At 46.1% G+C, this 17341-nt stretch overlaps 1 protein-coding gene and 1 long non-coding RNA gene across 8 annotated transcripts in view; one reads left to right on the top strand and one right to left on the bottom strand.

Moving 5' to 3' along the window:
* Positions 1 to 17341, top strand: part of LOC118391965 (nuclear factor 1 B-type-like) — a 97360-nt gene that overhangs the window by 31957 nt on the left and 48062 nt on the right. The window lies entirely within an intron of this gene.
* LOC127906735 (uncharacterized) lies at positions 5792 to 7463 on the bottom strand. 2 transcript variants are annotated; one of them, XR_008062713.1, is made up of 3 exons: positions 7024 to 7463; positions 6644 to 6947; positions 5792 to 6605 (listed from the first exon to the last, which is right to left on the bottom strand). It is a non-coding gene; the product is annotated as an uncharacterized LOC127906735 (long non-coding RNA). The 2 variants fall into 2 exon arrangements; XR_008062712.1 differs by having other exon boundaries at positions 6720 to 6947.

Here is a 17341-nt window from a genome sequence, read left to right as displayed (position 1 = left end):
GCTTTTCAGATCTCTGGCCTTCATATACTATCTCTGTTAGAATCTGTTGCCTGTTCTTGAAAAGCTTTCCAGAGGCTCTGGCCTTCATATACTATCTCTGTTAGGATCTGTTGCCTCTTCCTGAAAAGCTTTCCAGATCTCTGGCCTTCATATACTATCTCTGTTAGAATCTGTTGCCTCTTCCTGAAAAGCTTTCCAGAGGCTCTGGCCTTCATATACTATCTCTGTTAGGATCTGGTGCCTCTTCCTGAAAAGCTTTCCAGAGGCTCTGGCCTTCATATACTATCTCTGTTAGGATCTGTTGCCTCTTCCTGAAAAGCTTTCCAGATCTCTGGCCTTCATATACTATCTCTGTTAGGATCTGTTGCCTCTTCCTGAAAAGCTTTCCAGATCTCTGGCCTTCATATACTATCTCTGTTAGAATCTGTTGCCTCTTCCTGAAAAGCTTTCCAGAGGCTCTGGCCTTCATATACTATCTCTGTTAGAATCTGTTGCCTGTTCTTGAAAAGCTTTCCAGAGGCTCTGGCCTTCATATACTATCTCTGTTAGAATCTGTTGCCTCTTCCTGAAAAGCTTTCCAGAGGCTCTGGCCTTCATATACTATCTCTGTTAGGATCTGTTGCCTCTTCCTGAAAAGCTTTCCAGAGGCTCTGGCCTTCATATACCATCTCTGTTAGAATCTGTTGCCTGTTCCTGAAAAGCTTTCCAGATCTCTGGCCTTCATATGCTATCTCTGTTAGGATCTGTTGCCTGTTCCTGAAAAGCTTTCCAGATCTCTGGCCTTCATATACTATCTCTGTTAGGATCTGTTGCCTCTTCCTGAAAAGCTTTCCAGATCTCTGGCCTTCATATACTATCTCTGTTAGGATCTGGTGCCTCTTCCTGAAAAGCTTTCCAGATCTCTGGCCTTCATATACTATCTCTGTTAGGATCTGGTGCCTCTTCCTGAAAAGCTTTCCAGATCTCTGGCCTTCATATACTATCTCTGTTAGAATCTGTTGCCTCTTCCTTCCTTTGTGGACACACAGGTTTTCTTGTTTAAGTATCGAGAGGTGAATTTCAAACGTCACCACGAACCATATCGACTTCAATTAGCTAATATCCCTGTCATCTTTTCTCTTCTCTCCAGACAGAGGCATTTACTGGCAGTTGTTGTGTTTATGGTTTCCCCTGTTGAAAATGTGCATAAAGAGCATCGTGGATGAAACAAGACGTGATTTAGTGGCCGCATCACAATGCAGTGTGGTGGTGCTGCTCTGGCGGCCAGCTTCCTACCTTTGTGTGGACGAAGCCCAGGGGTGCGGCTAGAGGATACATGGCCCGGATCCCGGGCTCTGAGGAGGGGAAGGAAGCTCGATGTCAAAGGCGCTCAGCGGTCGCTCCCCTCTATTATCTGGGCCAGAGACACTCGTTCCTCCATAGTCCAACAACACTAGGGCTTTCCTTTGCATGGTTGAAGACGAGACTAATTTAAGTTGAAAAGTTTACACTTTTTAAATCTTAATGTTTACATCTCGGTAATTTGAACTGTTTCTTTGTGTCGAATCGTCAGGCCCTAATCGCTCGACTCCTCTTCATACTGCTTCTTCGCCGCACAACAGGCCCTCCTCCTGTAACCTTGAGAGGAGAGAAGCCTGCGAAGGCCCCAAGTTCAACGAGTGCATGAGGCATATTTTCACTGAGCGTGCCTGGGCCGCCCCCCCCCCCCCGCCCCCTCCTTCCATACATACTTTGTTTCCCCTCCTCCTAAAGAGGGCTCCCAGTAGACAGGAAATACATTATGTGTTAAAAGAATTCCATATGGTGACATACGATCTGTATAATTCTGATAACGGTTCTGTTCTTTGCATGTAAGGTACCACTCCCGTATATAGTAGCTTACATAACCTTTTTACATAACCATTTTTGTCTTAACACTGTTCTTTCTACTCGGCGTTGCTTACTGTGTTTGCTGTTACAGTATGGCCGCCCGGAGTGGATTGGCCCGTTGCTGGCGTGTGTTTGCAGGAGTCCTGGGGTGTTCCAGGTGAGCCATGCCAAAGCTCAAGTGGCTTGGATCCGGCCCCAGCACTGCACTGCAAATGGGAAGTGTTTCGGCAGGGCTGCCAACCAGCCAGGGTGGGGACTAGGACTACTGTGCATGCTTGCTGTCAGAAGAAAGATAGTGTTTTCACTTGACTTTCTCTCAGAAAAAAAACGTGTCCTCACTACTTTCCAAGGGCGGTCATTTTTTGTGTGTGTGGGGGGAGGGGGGGTAGTTGTACACTACAGTAGATGAGCTATTGCCAAGAATGGGATTACAGCATCTGATGAGCCAATGGTAGCTATTTGATTTTCTTCCCAGTTCCCGTGATGCAATGCAATGGGCTATCCAGCTCTACTAAAGTGTAGATAACGTTTTACAGCCACCTGGAACGAAGCCTCTCCAAACTCTCTCCGAAAGGAAGATCCCTTTGCCCCCTTGGTCTTGACATGTTTTAAGCTCAATAGATTTGTGGTGGGAGAACCCCATTCATTTGGTCCGTGTTAACATTGTACATACTTGCGGAAGCTATCTTAATTAAAAAGTACATTCAATGCATAGCCTACATATTTCATTCAAACTGAATGTAATGAGCTTATCAGCGTACAGTATTTTCTTACATACAATAGCTTGATTGTTTAGTTGTCATGGTGAATTATTTACAATCTCTTGCGGAACAAATTGAGTTATGTAACCACCACTTCTCCCATCTGTAATAGATGTTTTTGTGCAAAAACATTGTGAAGTATTTGACTCCTTTTCATTATTCATTTGATAATTGTCACTCCATTTGATAATTGTCACTCCAGTTACTTTAATACAGTGCAGATGTAGCAGGGGACATCATTAGAACTCTAAATAAAATAAATAAAGGAACTACCGTAGCAGAAAAGGACCTCGATACGAGAGAGCCGACAGTATCTGCTCGTCTGTTGATAGAACAACATGAGGACACTGTGGTTAAACGGTCGTGCTTGCTAGGCATCTGGTTGTGACAGAGTGGGGGGGATTACCCCAGACGATGGAAAATTGCCCGAGGCTGAAATAATTAATGAATTAGATGCTAGGTTGTAAAGAAAAAATAGGATTTTATGGCTCTCGCCCTTTGCAATGTTGTTAGGGTGAGTACACTACAGAGCACAAAAAAACTACAATGGGAACAATATTTGTCTTCTGAGGGGCTCGCTAGATTGCGACGGGGAGGGGTGATGAGGGAATCAGACCCAGGAGAGCACAGATCTACTCAAACAGTGACACCCAGGGCAACTTTCCCCTGTCTTGCCCCTCTCGGCCTGGTTGCTCAGGTCACGCACTGCTAGCCTGTGTGAATGGCCGAGACTGCCAAATATCAGAGCCACCAGCTAGTACCTTCACCCAATCCATGTAGCCGTCCAATGAGCAGCCCACTTCCAAAATGAACACCTCCCCATGGCCTCCCCCAAAAACAACAATATCTGTTGTATTTGGCCCACAGGAAAACACATAATCATCAACATCAAACCAGCCTCACCTTACACAATAATGTTTATACATGTGTGCTGTTTGTGAGACCACTTGTCTGACCTCGCTAGCCATCAGGTCAACAAGGTGGTCATGTCTAACAATGTACACACACACACACACACACACACATACACACACACAACCCCCCCCCACACACACACACACACAACCCCCTCCACACACACACACAACCCCCTCCACACGCACACACATACACACACACAACCCCCCCACACACATACACACACACAACCCCCCCCACACACACACACACACACAACCCCTCCTCTCCCCCCACGCGCACACATATACACACACAAACCCCCTCCCCCACAAACACCAAGCACACACTTATATGTACACACACACACAAACACCACGCATACACACATACATACACATACACACACAACCCCCACCCCCCCTTACACACAAACGCACATGCATACACAGCTGGGTGTAAAGACCCCCATCATCAGGCTGGGTGGACTATCCTAGCAAACTGGAGGAAGTGGAGGAAAGAGCACCGTGGAAGGAGGGGAGGGAAAGGTGGAGGAAAGAGCACCGGGGAAGGAGGGGAGGGAAAGGTGGAGGAAAGAGCACCGGGGAAGGAGGGGAGGGAAAGGTGGAGGAAAGAGCACCGTGGAAGGAGGGGAGGGAAAGGTGGAGGAAAGAGCACTGTGGAAGGAGGGGAGGGAAAGGTGGAGGAAAGAGCACCGTGGAAGGAGGGGAGGGAAAGGTGGAGGAAAGAGCACCGTGGAAGGAAGGGAGGGAAAGGTGGAGGAAAGAGCACCGTGGAAGGAGGGGAGGGAAAGGTGGAGGAAAGAGCACCGGGGAAGGAGGGGAGGGAAAGGTGGAGGAAAGAGCACCGGGGAAGGAGGGGAGGGAAAGGTGGAGGAAAGAGCACCGTGGAAGGAGGGGAGGGAAAGGTGGAGGAAAGAGCACCGGGGAAGGAGGGGAGGGAAAGGTGGAGGAAAGAGCACCGTGGAAGGAGGGGAGGGAAAGGTGGAGGAAAGAGCACCGGGGAAGGAGGGGAGGGAAAGGTGGAGGAAAGAGCACCGGGGAAGGAGGGGAGGGAAAGGTGGAGGAAAGAGCACCGGGGAAGGAGGGGAGGGAAAGGTGGAGGAAAGAGCACCGTGGAAGGAGGGGAGGGAAAGGTGGAGGAAAGAGCACCGTGGAAGGAGGGGAGGGAAAGGTGGAGGAAAGAGCACCGTGGAAGGAGGGGAGGGAAAGGTGGAGGAAAGAGCACCGGGGAAGGAGGGGAGGGAAAGGTGGAGGAAAGAGCACTGTGGAAGGAGGGGAGGGAAAGGTGGAGGAAAGAGCACCGTGGAAGGAGGGGAGGGAAAGGTGGAGGAAAGAGCACCGTGGAAGGAGGGGAGGGAAAGGTGGAGGATAGAGCACCGTGGAAGGAGGGGAGGGAAAGGTGGAGGATAGAGCACCGTGGAAGGAGGGGAGGGAAAGGTGGAGGAAAGAGCACCGGGGGAAGGAGGGGAGGGAAAGGTGGAGGAAAGAGCACCGGGGAAGGAGGGGAGGAAAGGTGGAGGAAAGAGCACCGTGGAAGGAGGGGAGGGAAAGGTGGAGGAAAGAGCACCGTGGAAGGAGGGGAGGGAAAGGTGGAGGAAAGAGCACCGTGGAAGGAGGGGAGGGAAAGGTGGAGGAAAGAGCACCGTGGAAGGAGGGGAGGGAAAGGTGGAGGAAAGAGCACCGTGGAAGGAGGGGAGGGAAAGGTGGAGGAAAGAGCACTGTGGAAGGAGGGGAGGGAAAGGTGGAGGAAAGAGCACCGTGGAAGGAGGGGAGGGAAAGGTGGAGGAAAGAGCACCGGGGAAGGAGGGGAGGGAAAGGTGGAGGAAAGAGCACCGGGGAAGGAGGGGAGGGAAAGGTGGAGGAAAGAGCACCGGGGAAGGAGGGGAGGGAAAGGTGGAGGAAAGAGCACCGGGGAAGGAGGGGAGGGAAAGGTGGAGGAAAGAGCACCGGGGAAGGAGGGGAGGGAAAGGTGGAGGAAAGAGCACCAGGGAAGGAGGGGAGGGAAAGGTGGAGGAAAGAGCACCGGGGAAGGAGGGGAGGGAAAGGTGGAGGAAAGGGGGGAAGTGGCGAAAGAGGGAAATTCCAGATTTTTCAAATGATGGAAAAAATGAGTGTGATATTTAGGCTCAGTTCTGCAGTTCCATGTTTTCTGTAAAATAGATGTTTAGGCCAAGTTCTACTGTTTCATGTTACTGTAAAATGGCGGCCTGCTTTTGCTGTCATCCGTGTGAATATTTTTGAGAGACTACAAAATTGGGAGCCTCGTGGGAAAGTGAAACAGTGAAACAAAGTGAAACAGCATTATGAGGACACATCCAACCCAAACAGTTGACCTCTCAAGTCACCACTATACAATCTTAATAATGAACACCTCTCAAGGCACCACTATACAATCTTAATAATGAACACCTCTCAAGTCACCACTATACAATCTTAATAATGAACACCTCTCAAGGCACCACTATATAATCTTAATAATGAACACCTCTCAAGGCACCACTATACAATCTTAATAATGAACACCTCTCAAGGCACCACTATACAATCTTAATAATGAACACCTCTCAAGGCACCACTATACAATCTTAATAATGAACACCTCTCAAGGCACCACTATATAATCTTAATAATGAACACCTCTCAAGGCACCACTATACAATCTTAATAATGAACACCTCTCAAGGCACCACTATATAATCTTAATAATGAACACCTCTCAAGGCACCACTATACAATCTTAATAATGAACACCTCTCAAGGCACCACTATATAATCTTAATAATGAACACCTCTCAAGGCACCACTATACAATCTTAATAATGAACACCTCTCAAGGCACCACTATATAATCTTAATAATGAACACCTCTCAAGGCACCACTATATAATCTTAATAATGAACACCTCTCAAGGCACCACTATATAATCTTAATAATGAACACCTCTCAAGGCACCACTATATAATCTTAATAATGAACACCTCTCAAGGCACCACTATATAATCTTAATAATGAACACCTCTCAAGGCACCACTATATAATCTTAATAATGAACACCTCTCAAGGCACCACTATACAATCTTAATAATGAACACCTCTCAAGGCACCACTATATAATCTTAATAATGAACACCTCTCAAGGCACCACTATACAATCTTAATAATGAACACCTCTCAAGGCACCACTATATAATCTTAATAATGAACACCTCTCAAGGCACCACTATACAATCTTAATAATGAACACCTCTCAAGGCACCACTATACAATCTTAATAATGAACACCTCTCAAGGCACCACTATACAATCTTAATAATGAACACCTCTCAAGGCACCACTATACAATCTTAATAATGAACACCTCTCAAGGCACCACTATACAATCTTAATAATGAACACCTCTCAAGGCACCACTATATAATCTTAATAATGAACACCTCTCAAGGCACCACTATATAATCTTAATAATGAACACCTCTCAAGGCACCACTATACAATCTTAATAATGAACACCTCTCAAGGCACCACTATACAATCTTAATAATGAACACCTCTCAAGGCACCACTATATAATCTTAATAATGAACACCTCTCAAGGCACCACTATATAATCTTAATAATGAACACCTCTCAAGGCACCACTATATAATCTTAATAATGAACACCTCTCAAGGCACCACTATACAATCTTAATAATGAACACCTCTCAAGGCACCACTATATAATCTTAATAATGAACACCTCTCAAGGCACCACTATATAATCTTAATAATGAATACCTTTCAAGGCGCTGGCAAATTGGGTCACATGACAGGTATCTTTGTTTTAGTTATCATCCCTGTATTTTGACAATGTCCACCAGAAGATGTGCTGCGAAACAAAACACTTTCACATATTTCTAATTTTGACTCATGAAGGAGGAGGACTAGACTTGCCATGCCAGGCTGTGATGATGCCTACCCTGGGTTAGGTCTAACATGTATATCCTTATATTATTTTCCTATAGATACAGTACATCATTTACAATCGCAACACAGCCATATCCATGTAGCATTCATGCAACCCCAATTCTTAAACACCATTGTTTACGGCTTTTCATACATGCAGAATAAATTTAGAGGTTGGTTCCCTTCTCCCAAACGGTTGCCCATGTAAGCTGCCCCAGGAGCTCGGGAGCACTGGGACGATTTGCTTCCTTTAGTTGTTGCCAGGAATCTTCATACAAACTCTTCACGTGTGTGTGTGTGTGTGTGTGTGTGTGTGTGTGTGTGTGTGTGTGTGTGTGTGTGTGTGTGTGTGTGTGTGTGTGTGTGTGTGTATGTGTGTGAGTGCGTGTGTGTGCGAGTGCGTGTGTGTGCGAGTGCGTGCGCATGCGTGCATTTCTCTAAGGATGGAGGTGGGGCACCGTTACCCATATCTTCAAGTTGTTTGGTGGTGTGTGTGTGTTTGATTATTGATTGTCGGTGCATTTGGGAGCTCCCCAAGGCGATAGCTCCATGATGTGTGGAGGAGGGGTTTTATGCTGCCTCTGGAACCCTGCCAGATCACTCTGACCTTGTGGTGGGCAACACCATCGTTGCTCCTCCTGAGATATGTGAGGGTGTGTACTGTTCCAACCACTCAGCTCTGGTCTGCTAAGACAGACTGCTCTGAGTCCGCATAACCCTACAGCGAAAACGAATGAGCCCATCTCAAAGTCCTGCAGTATCAGGACTGCAGTTTGCTTTTGTTACTCAGAAATGGCGCTGAACACTTCTGACCAACACGTGTTTATGTGTTGCAACAGTTCCCCCCAGCCCTAACCCCCTGCTAAAACCTTGTTCCAGGTGTATTACCGTTACTTGGGAACCACCCAACCCCCCTCCCTTACAGCCCCTCTCCCTATATCATCGTGGCTGGCATTGGTTTAACCTGGCCCTGGCATGGGGTTCATAACAACGTCTTGCTAGCTCCGATGTTTGGGCTCATTAGCAGGAAAGGAAGGGTTTTACTGGCCATGCGGCATGCAGACGTTTTTATGACACCTACTCCACAGCCTGTCGTCCTCTTATAGCCGAGCAGTGTACTAGGATCGTTGAGCGGTTTTAACAGTCTTTACCTGAGGACATTACTGGGCGTATGGTTTGGGTAGGGGGTGGAAACATTGGAAACCAGACTCCAGCCCTCTGTTGACATTTGGTGGTAGTATGGTATACCACAAGACACAGCTCTGGACCGTTTACATTTGTGATGTTCCAGCACCACAGCACTGCATTTAGTTGATCCATCTCCATGGGATGCCCATCTCCGAGGTAATGTGCCGTCGTCAAAATGTCCTGTTAGCTTTCAGCCAATACAATACTTATCCATATCTCAATCACATGCTGGGAACACTGAAGATGGAACACTGAAGATGGATCACTGAAGATGGATCACTGAAGATGGAACACCGAAGATGGAGCACTGAAGATGGAACACTGAAGATGGAACACCGAAGATGGAGCACTGAAGATGGATCACTGAAGATGGAGCACTGAAGATGGAACACTGAAGATGGAGCACTGAAGATGGAACACCGAAGATGGAGCACTGAAGATGGATCACTGAAGATGGAACACTGAAGATGGTTCACTGAAGATGGAACACTGAAGATGGATCACTGAAGATGGATCACTGAAGATGGAACACTGAAGATGGAACACTGAAGCACAGTTGTGTGAAGAAAAACATGAATAAGGGAACATTCAGTCTTCATTTGCACCTGCTGGCATTGTTCCCGTATTGAAGTTTTGTCATGGCAGTAAAGAATTGCCTTGCCAACATCTGTTGGCAGTGCTGGTAGTCTGTTTTTATGTTTGTAATGACACATTAAACACCACTTCGCTCCAAACATGGTTACCACTGCCAGCAAAGCTGTCTGAATGAGTGCACAGCTTTGTTCCATTGTCTGTCTTGGACCAAGGCCACTCCGCCTTGCCTTAGATGTGGAATTATATGAGCCAATAATTCACCCAACGTCATAATTAAGGTGTGTGAGGTCGTTGGCGTTGTGTGTATGGATATGTGTTTACATCTGTGTCATTGGCACAGGGTGAGGGTGGCAGAGGGCAGAATTCCTTCGTGGCCTCTCGCCCAGCTGGAGAGAGGCCATGCTTGCCCTCTGAGAGGCACCCTCTTGCCCTGGCACTTCCCACTGGCACTGCCCACCTCTCCTGCAAGTGGGGATTCCGTTCTCCAAGTCATCAGCCAAAGGCTCGCGGTAGTAAGATTGGCTAGTGGGAGTCACAGGCATCCGTCGCTGGCTGGAGTTCAGAGTTATAAAGATATGGAATCCTCCATTCAAAATGAAGTCTGCAAGTATTTTTTGACACTGTACTGTTAGTAGCCATTCGCAGGCCAAGTGTCTGAGATCTGAATTGTGTTGGTTATATTTTCATCCGAGAGGAACATTTACAGTAGCTAACATTAATTTACAGTAGTTAACTTTAGTTTACAGTAGCTAACTTTCATTTACAGTAGTTAACTATGCTCCAACATTATGCCAATAAATCAACTCTAACACAGTGCCTTCAGAAAGTATTCAGACCCTTTGACTTTTCCCCCAAAATGTTGTGTTACAGCTGGAATTTCAAATGGATTCAATTTAGATTTTTTTGTCACTGGCCTACACACACTACCCCATAATAACTCTTCTTGAACTGCACTGTTGGTTAAGGGCTTGTAAGTAAGCATTTCACGGTAAGGTCTACACTTGTTGTATTCGGCGCATGTGACAAATAAAGTTTGATTTGATTTGAATATCAAAGTGGAATTATGTTTTTCAAAAATGTTACCGCATTATTTTAACATTTTAATCTGAAGAGTCATTTGGGTATTCAACTCCTCTGTTTTGGCAATCCTAAATTCAGGTGTAAAAATGTGCTTAACACATCACATAATATGTTGCATGGGCTCACTCTGTGCGCAATAATAAGGTCCCAGAGTCGAGCAGAGAATTTCAAACACAGATTCAACCACCAAGTCCAGGAAGATGTTCTAATGCCTCGCAAAGAAGGGCACCTATTGGTAGATGTGTATTTGTTTTTTTAAATGTTATTAATTACACTTTGGATGGTGTATCAATAAAGCACTGGCTACTACAAAGATACAGGTGTCCTCCTAACTCAGTTGCCGAAGAGGGAGGAAACAGCTCAGGGATTTCACCATGAGGCCATTGGCTGTGATAAGAGAAAACTGAGGATGGATCAACAACATTGTAATTACTCCACAATAATAATAGGGAAGCCTCTACAGAATACAAATATTCTAAAACATGCATCCTGTTTGCAACAAGGCACTAAAGTAATACTGCAACAAATGTGGAAAAGCAATTCACATTTTGTTCTAAATAAAAAGTGTTATGTTTGATGCAAATCCAATACAACACATTACTGAGTACCACTCTTCATATTTTCAAGCATAGGGGTGGCTGCATCATGTTATGGGTATTCTTTGTTTCGTTAAGGACTGGGGAGTTTTTCAGGATAAAAAAGAAACAGAGTTGAGCTAAGCACAGAGGAAAGCCTGGTTCAGTGTGCTTTTGAACATACATTGGTCGACTTTACATGAATTCACCTTTCAGCAGGACAATAACCTAAAAAGGGCGAAATCTACACTGGTGTTGCTTACCAAGAAGACAGTGAATGTTCCTGAGTGGCCGAGTTACAATTTTGACTTAAATCTACTTGAAAATATATGGCAAGACCTGAAAATGGTTGTCTGGTGTGGAATGCTCTTAGAGACTTACCCAGAAAGACTCACAGCTGTAATCGCTGCCAAAGATGCTTCTACAAAGTATTGACTCAGGGGTGTGAATACTTATGTAAATGAGATATTTATGTATTTGAATTTCAATAAATTTGCCAAAACTTCTAGAACTCGGTAGCCATGAAGTGCTTTGAAAGGCTGGTCATGGCTCACATCAACAGCATCATCATGGATACCCTAGACCTACTCTAATTCGCATACCGCCCCAACAGGTCCACAGATGATGCTATCTCAATCACACTCCACACTGCTCTTTCCCACCTGGACAAAAGGAACACCTATGTCAGAATGCGGTTCATTGACTACAGCTCAGCTTTCAACACCATAGTGCCCACAAAGATCATCACTAAGCTAAGGACCGTGGGACTAAACACCTCCCTCTGCAACTGGATCCTGGTCTTCCTGATGGGTCGCCCTCAGGTGTTAAGGGTAGCCAACAATACATCTGCCACGCTCATACTCAACACTGGGGCCCCTCAGGAGTGTGTGCTTAGTCCCCTCCTGTACTCCCTGTTCACCTACGACTGCGTGGCCAAACACCATCATTAAGTTTGCTGACGACACAACAATGGTACGGCCCCCGTCCCCCATTTGTTTTTACACTGCTGCTTCTCGCTGTTTATCATCTATGCATAGTCACTTTACCCCTAACTCTTTCTTGAACTGCATTGTTGGTTAAGGGCTTGTAAGTAAGCATTTCACTTGTTGAATTCGGCGCATGCGACAAATATATTTTGAAGATCTCATTAAACGCTGTGTACTACTCCCTTCACAGAACAGCGCAAACTGTCTCTATCCAGAATAGAAAGAGGAGTGGGAGGCCCAATGCACAACTGAGCAAGAGGACAAGTACATTAGAGTGTCTAGTTTGAGAAACAGACGCCTCACACGTCCTCAACTGGCAGCTTCATTAAATAGTACCCTCAAAACACCAGTCTCAACGTTAACAGTGAAGAGGCGACTCCGGGATGCTGGCCTTCTAGGCATAGTTGCAAAGAAAAATCCATCTCTCAGACTGACCAATAAAAATAAAAGATTAAGATGGGCAAAAGAACACAGACACTGGACAGAGGAACTCTGCCTAGAAAGCCAGCATCCCGGAGTCGGCTCTTCACTGTTGACGTTGAGACTGGTGTTTTGTGGGTATTAATACTAAATTGACTGCAGTTCTCACAACATACGTTTAAAAACAAAATTGGTCTGGTACTCATTTGGTTATGATGAGATAACATGATTGAACAATCCCCCTGGAGTTTTCCTAAAACATAGATTTCCTGGAATGTTGTTAGAAGGAATGTTCACATAATACTGTTACGAAAGAGAGATTAGAGATAATTAGTCGGCTAACCAACCAGATACATTGTGGAACAAAAACTTTTTTGCCGTCTAGTGTGTCAAAGCTGAAGATCTACCCGACTACCACCCGTCATTTTCCTGGGAGAGTGGGGAATTTCCCTAGAAATCACTTTACACCCGCTCTCTCTCTCTCTCTCTCTCTCTCTCTCTCTCTCTCTCTCTCTCTCTCTCTCTCTCTCTCTCTCTCTCTCTCTCTCTCTCTCTCTCTCTCTCTCTCTCTCTCTCTCGCTCACTCTCTCTTTCTCCCTCTCTCCTTTTCAAAGTCCAGACAACATGCAGCAGGTTTGAACCCTACACTGTGGGGCTCCCATTCCACTCATCAGCAGGGGACCTGTGCATTTGTCTCATAATTATCAGACAGGGGGTGTGGGGGGTGTTGAATGGATGGGGGATGAAAGGATGAAAGAGCAGAATCACACAGCCACTCTGTCAAAGTTCTGTTTGTCTGGGTGGGTTTTCTTTGCCGTGGCGTTGTGCTAGCAGCAGCCCCTTTCCAAAAACCCCAACCCCCCTGGCCCATGCAGTCCAACACTGGAACACCGCCTCTATTGAACCAATCCCACCACGCATTACCACGCACCACCACCATCCTGCACACACGCACACACACCCCAAACCCCCGCGGCTTCATTCACAACTACAAAACACCACCCCAGTAGCAGACTTCAGCTTCTCTTCCTGTCTGTCTGTCTGTCTGTCTGTCTGTCTGTCTGTCTGTCTGTCTGTCTGTCTGTCTGTCTGTCTGTCTGTCTGTCTGTCTGTCTGTCTGTCTGTCTCTGTCTCTGTCTCTGTCTCCTCATTCCTCCTCTTCCTCCCGTTTCACCTCTACCCCCCTTACTTCATCATCCTCTTCACTATTTGTTAGGAGTTAATGGACGGTTTTGGCTAGCCTCCAGACGGTGAGTGTCACCTCATTAGCCCACGCAGCCCCGGGACTGGTGAGAGTACGAGACAGAGAGAGGTAGAATGAGGAGAGGGGGCTACGGTGGAATGTCATTGGTCCTCGCCCACAAAACCCCTCTCCCACCACCACCACCACCACCATGAATTAAAAACACGCATGCATAATTAAACTATAGTTTCACCCTTCCCTCCCTCCGCCACGTATAAAAGTGGACCCTTGGACCAGCCAAAGATGGCTCCTCCTGGTTTTGTAGAAAGTGACATCAACCTCCTCACCACTCAACCTATTATTCCACTCCAGGACAGGCAGCATGGGCAGTGGGCAAATGCCACCTCAGACATAAATGAAGTGACAACAGAGCAAATTGTGTGTCCGATGCATAACAAAATCAATCTGTTGTTTTAACGCTCGTGCTGATGGGTACATTGTTGGGACATCATAGGTTTACGTTTGTTTTTACGAACAGCCTAGAACCAACATATTGTGATATGATGTGTTTGTGCTCTTCAGTGCAGTTTTGTTTGAGAGAGAGGTTAAGGTTAGGCTGCCTTTATGCTGGCTTTACACTAAGTCAAGGTGGTAAATGTTCTGTTAATCATTATAATTTTAAGCTCCATTATGTAAGTTGTAAGTGAATGCCTGATCTAGTTGTAGAATATCTATATAGAAAAGTGCTAGTGTAAGTGAATGCCTGATCTAGTTGTAGAATGTCTATATAGAAAAGTATTAGTGTAAGTGAATGACTGATCTAGTTGTAGAATATCTATATAGAAAAGTACTAATGTAAGTGACTGACTGATCTAGTTGTAGAATGTCTATATAGAAAAGTATTAGTGTAAGTGAATGACTGATCTGGTTGTAGAATGTCTATGACAGAACCTTAGTAGTAGGATTGGGAAGTGAAGTCATGTTACTGTAGCCATGTCATTGTCAGGTTATGTCTTGCATGGCTGGAGGCGTTGCCATGGAACAGGGCACAACGTGTGTATGCATGTGTGTGTGTTTGTTTTTTTGTGTGTGTGTGTGTGTGTGTGTTTGTTTGTTTGTGTGTGTGTGTGTGTGTGTGTTTGTCTATGTACGTGCACATGTCTATCACTTAACAGGCCTTTTGTGTTTATTGTAAGTTTGTAGTGTGTTTATCTGTGTGTAATTTCATAGTGTTTGTGTGTGTATGCATGTGTGTATTTGTGCATATGTCAGCAGTCCACATGCATGTGTATGTGCATACGTGAATGAGTAAATGTGGGCATGCACGCACATACATGTATATGCCCACGCTCTCCTCTCTGTACCCTGTCTCTCCTCTCTGTACCCTGTCTCTCCTCTCTGTACCCTGTCTCTCCTCTCTGTACCCTGTCTCTCCTCTCTGTACCCTGTCTCTCCTCTCTGTACCCTGTCTCTCCTCTCTGTACCCTGTCTCTCCTCTCTGTACCCTGTCTCTCCTCTCTGTACCCTGTCTCTCCGCTCTGTACCCTGTCTCTCCTCTCTGTACCCTGTCTCTCCTCTCTGTACCCTGTCTCTCCTCTCTGAACCCTGTCTCTCCTCTCTGTACCCTGTCTCTCCTCTCTGTACCCTGTCTCTCCTCTCTGTACCCTGTCTCTCCTCTCTGTACCCTGTCTCTCTTCTTGTACCCTGTCTCTCCTCTCTGTACCCTGTCTTTCCTCTCTGTACCTTGTCTCTCCTCTCTGTACCCTGTCTCTCCTCTCTGTACCCTGTCTCTCCTCTCTGTACCCTGTCTCTCCTCTCTGTACCCTGTCTCTCTTCTTGTACCCTGTCTCTCCTCTCTGTACCCTGTCTCTCTTCTTGTACCCTGTCTCTCCTCTCTGTACCCTGTCTCTTCTCTCTGTACCCTGTCTCTCCTCTCTGTACCCTGTCTCTCCTCTCTATCTCTCATCTCTTTTTATTCCCAAGTCCCTCTCTCTCTCTCTCTCTCTCTCCCTCTGTCTCTCGCTCTCTTTTTCCCCTGGCCTAGCCTATCCTCACTAATGATGTGTCAGTCGATTCAGCCATTCTTCCCGTACCTCTCTGGAATTAATGTGGGCGATGCCACACTGTTTGTTGACCTGAATGAGAAGTCTGTTTTCTCGGACGCTGTAAAAGCGCTCCTCTTTTCACCCCCGTGAGAGTTCATGGACCAGACAGCATTGAGTCCCGAAAAAAGTGAAAGAGAAAGGAGACCTGCTCTCCAGTGTCATTAGCATGCATGTCTCTTCTTCCCCAGAGGGTGCACACACACACACACACACACACACACACACACACACACACACACACACACACACACACACACACACACACACACACACACACACACACACACACACACACACACAGACCATAGCTATCTGTGAATGCTTTCGTTCTGTGTTACAGGCTGAAAGTTGTATGGACCCCCCTCTTCCTCCTCCTCACCCCCTCCTCCTCCTCCTCTACTGATTGTTCTGGTCTGACCCTGTCTGTCTGACACTTGATTCCTACGTCTCAAAACATGACAGTCCCACTGTCTCACTGTGCGTGTGTTTGTGTGTGTGTGTGTGTGCGTGCGTGCGTGTGTGTGTGTGTGCCACTCTTATCCAGTTAAACAAGTCTGTGGTGTCTCTCAGTTGAATAAAAAAGGCTAAATGTCATTGTTCCTTCAGTCTTTTCAACTTTACCCTCGTTGTCCCACAACCCTAAAATGTGTTCCTAGACAGGATTTTTTTTGTACCATGTCTGCAGTCGATATAAAGAAAATGTAGTTGCGTTTGTGTGGGCTTGTTTCATCACCCATGCTGTCTAGGTCAGCGGTTCCCAACATTTTCCGTTCCGGAGTCAAAAGCTCTTGAGGACCACCATTCGCATTTTTAACATAAAATATCTTGGCGGTCAAATTTAGTCAATTTTAGCAGTGAATGTAACAAATTAAAGGCATATTATTATTATTATTGTAAACAACGTGCATTGTGAAGTAATTTAAATTGCTTATAATACCATTAATACTGCCAACTGCTATTACTTTTCTGGGCAGATTTCCTTGCCCTATCTTTTGTTTGGCATGTTTGGGTTGCAGCTGTCTCCGATAAAGGCCAATTTGTTTAGTCAACAAAATGAGGGAGAGAGAGAGGAGGGGCACGAAAGACAGGGAGAGAGAGAAGGGGCGAGAAAGAGAGGGAGAGGGAGAGAGAGAAGGGGCGAGAAAGAGAGGGAGAGGGAGAGAGAGAAGGGGCGAGAAAGAGAAGGAGAGGGAGAGAGAGAAGGGGCAAGAGAGAGAAGGGGCGAGAAAGAGAGGGAGAGGGAGAGAGAGAAGGGGCGAGAAAGAGAAGGAGAGGGAGAGAGAGAAGGGGTGAGAGAGAGAAGGGGCGAGAAAGAAAGGGAGTGGGAGTGACAGAGAGATTTAGAGAGAGCGGGGGGGCCACTAAGATGAGAGAAAAAGTGACAGGAAAAGAGTGGAGGATTGAAAGATACCAGGTTAGATGTAGACAAAGATTTAGAAGTGGAAAGGAAAATGTATACTATTCAATACAATACTGTCTAGATAAGAATTGATACAGATCCCGATACAGAGAGAGAGATACATGTAGGCAGACAAGAAAAGAGACAAAAGATAAGAGATACTCTTACAGACCCAGAGACAGAGATAAATGCAGTGGTAGGGCAACATTTGAGAGAGAACTAGGATCTGCCGGTGTTGGAACCGGGCCCACAATGATGAGGTCATCATGGCTAAGCCGTGAATGATAGAAACCAGGAGCAGAGGAAGACACGGGAA

The sequence above is a fragment of the Oncorhynchus keta genome, chromosome 13, assembly GCF_023373465.1.
Source record: "Oncorhynchus keta strain PuntledgeMale-10-30-2019 chromosome 13, Oket_V2, whole genome shotgun sequence".
NCBI lineage: Eukaryota > Metazoa > Chordata > Actinopteri > Salmoniformes > Salmonidae > Oncorhynchus > Oncorhynchus keta.
The sequence above is the reverse complement of the archived record's forward strand: the minus strand, read 5'-3'. Positions and strand labels throughout refer to the sequence as shown.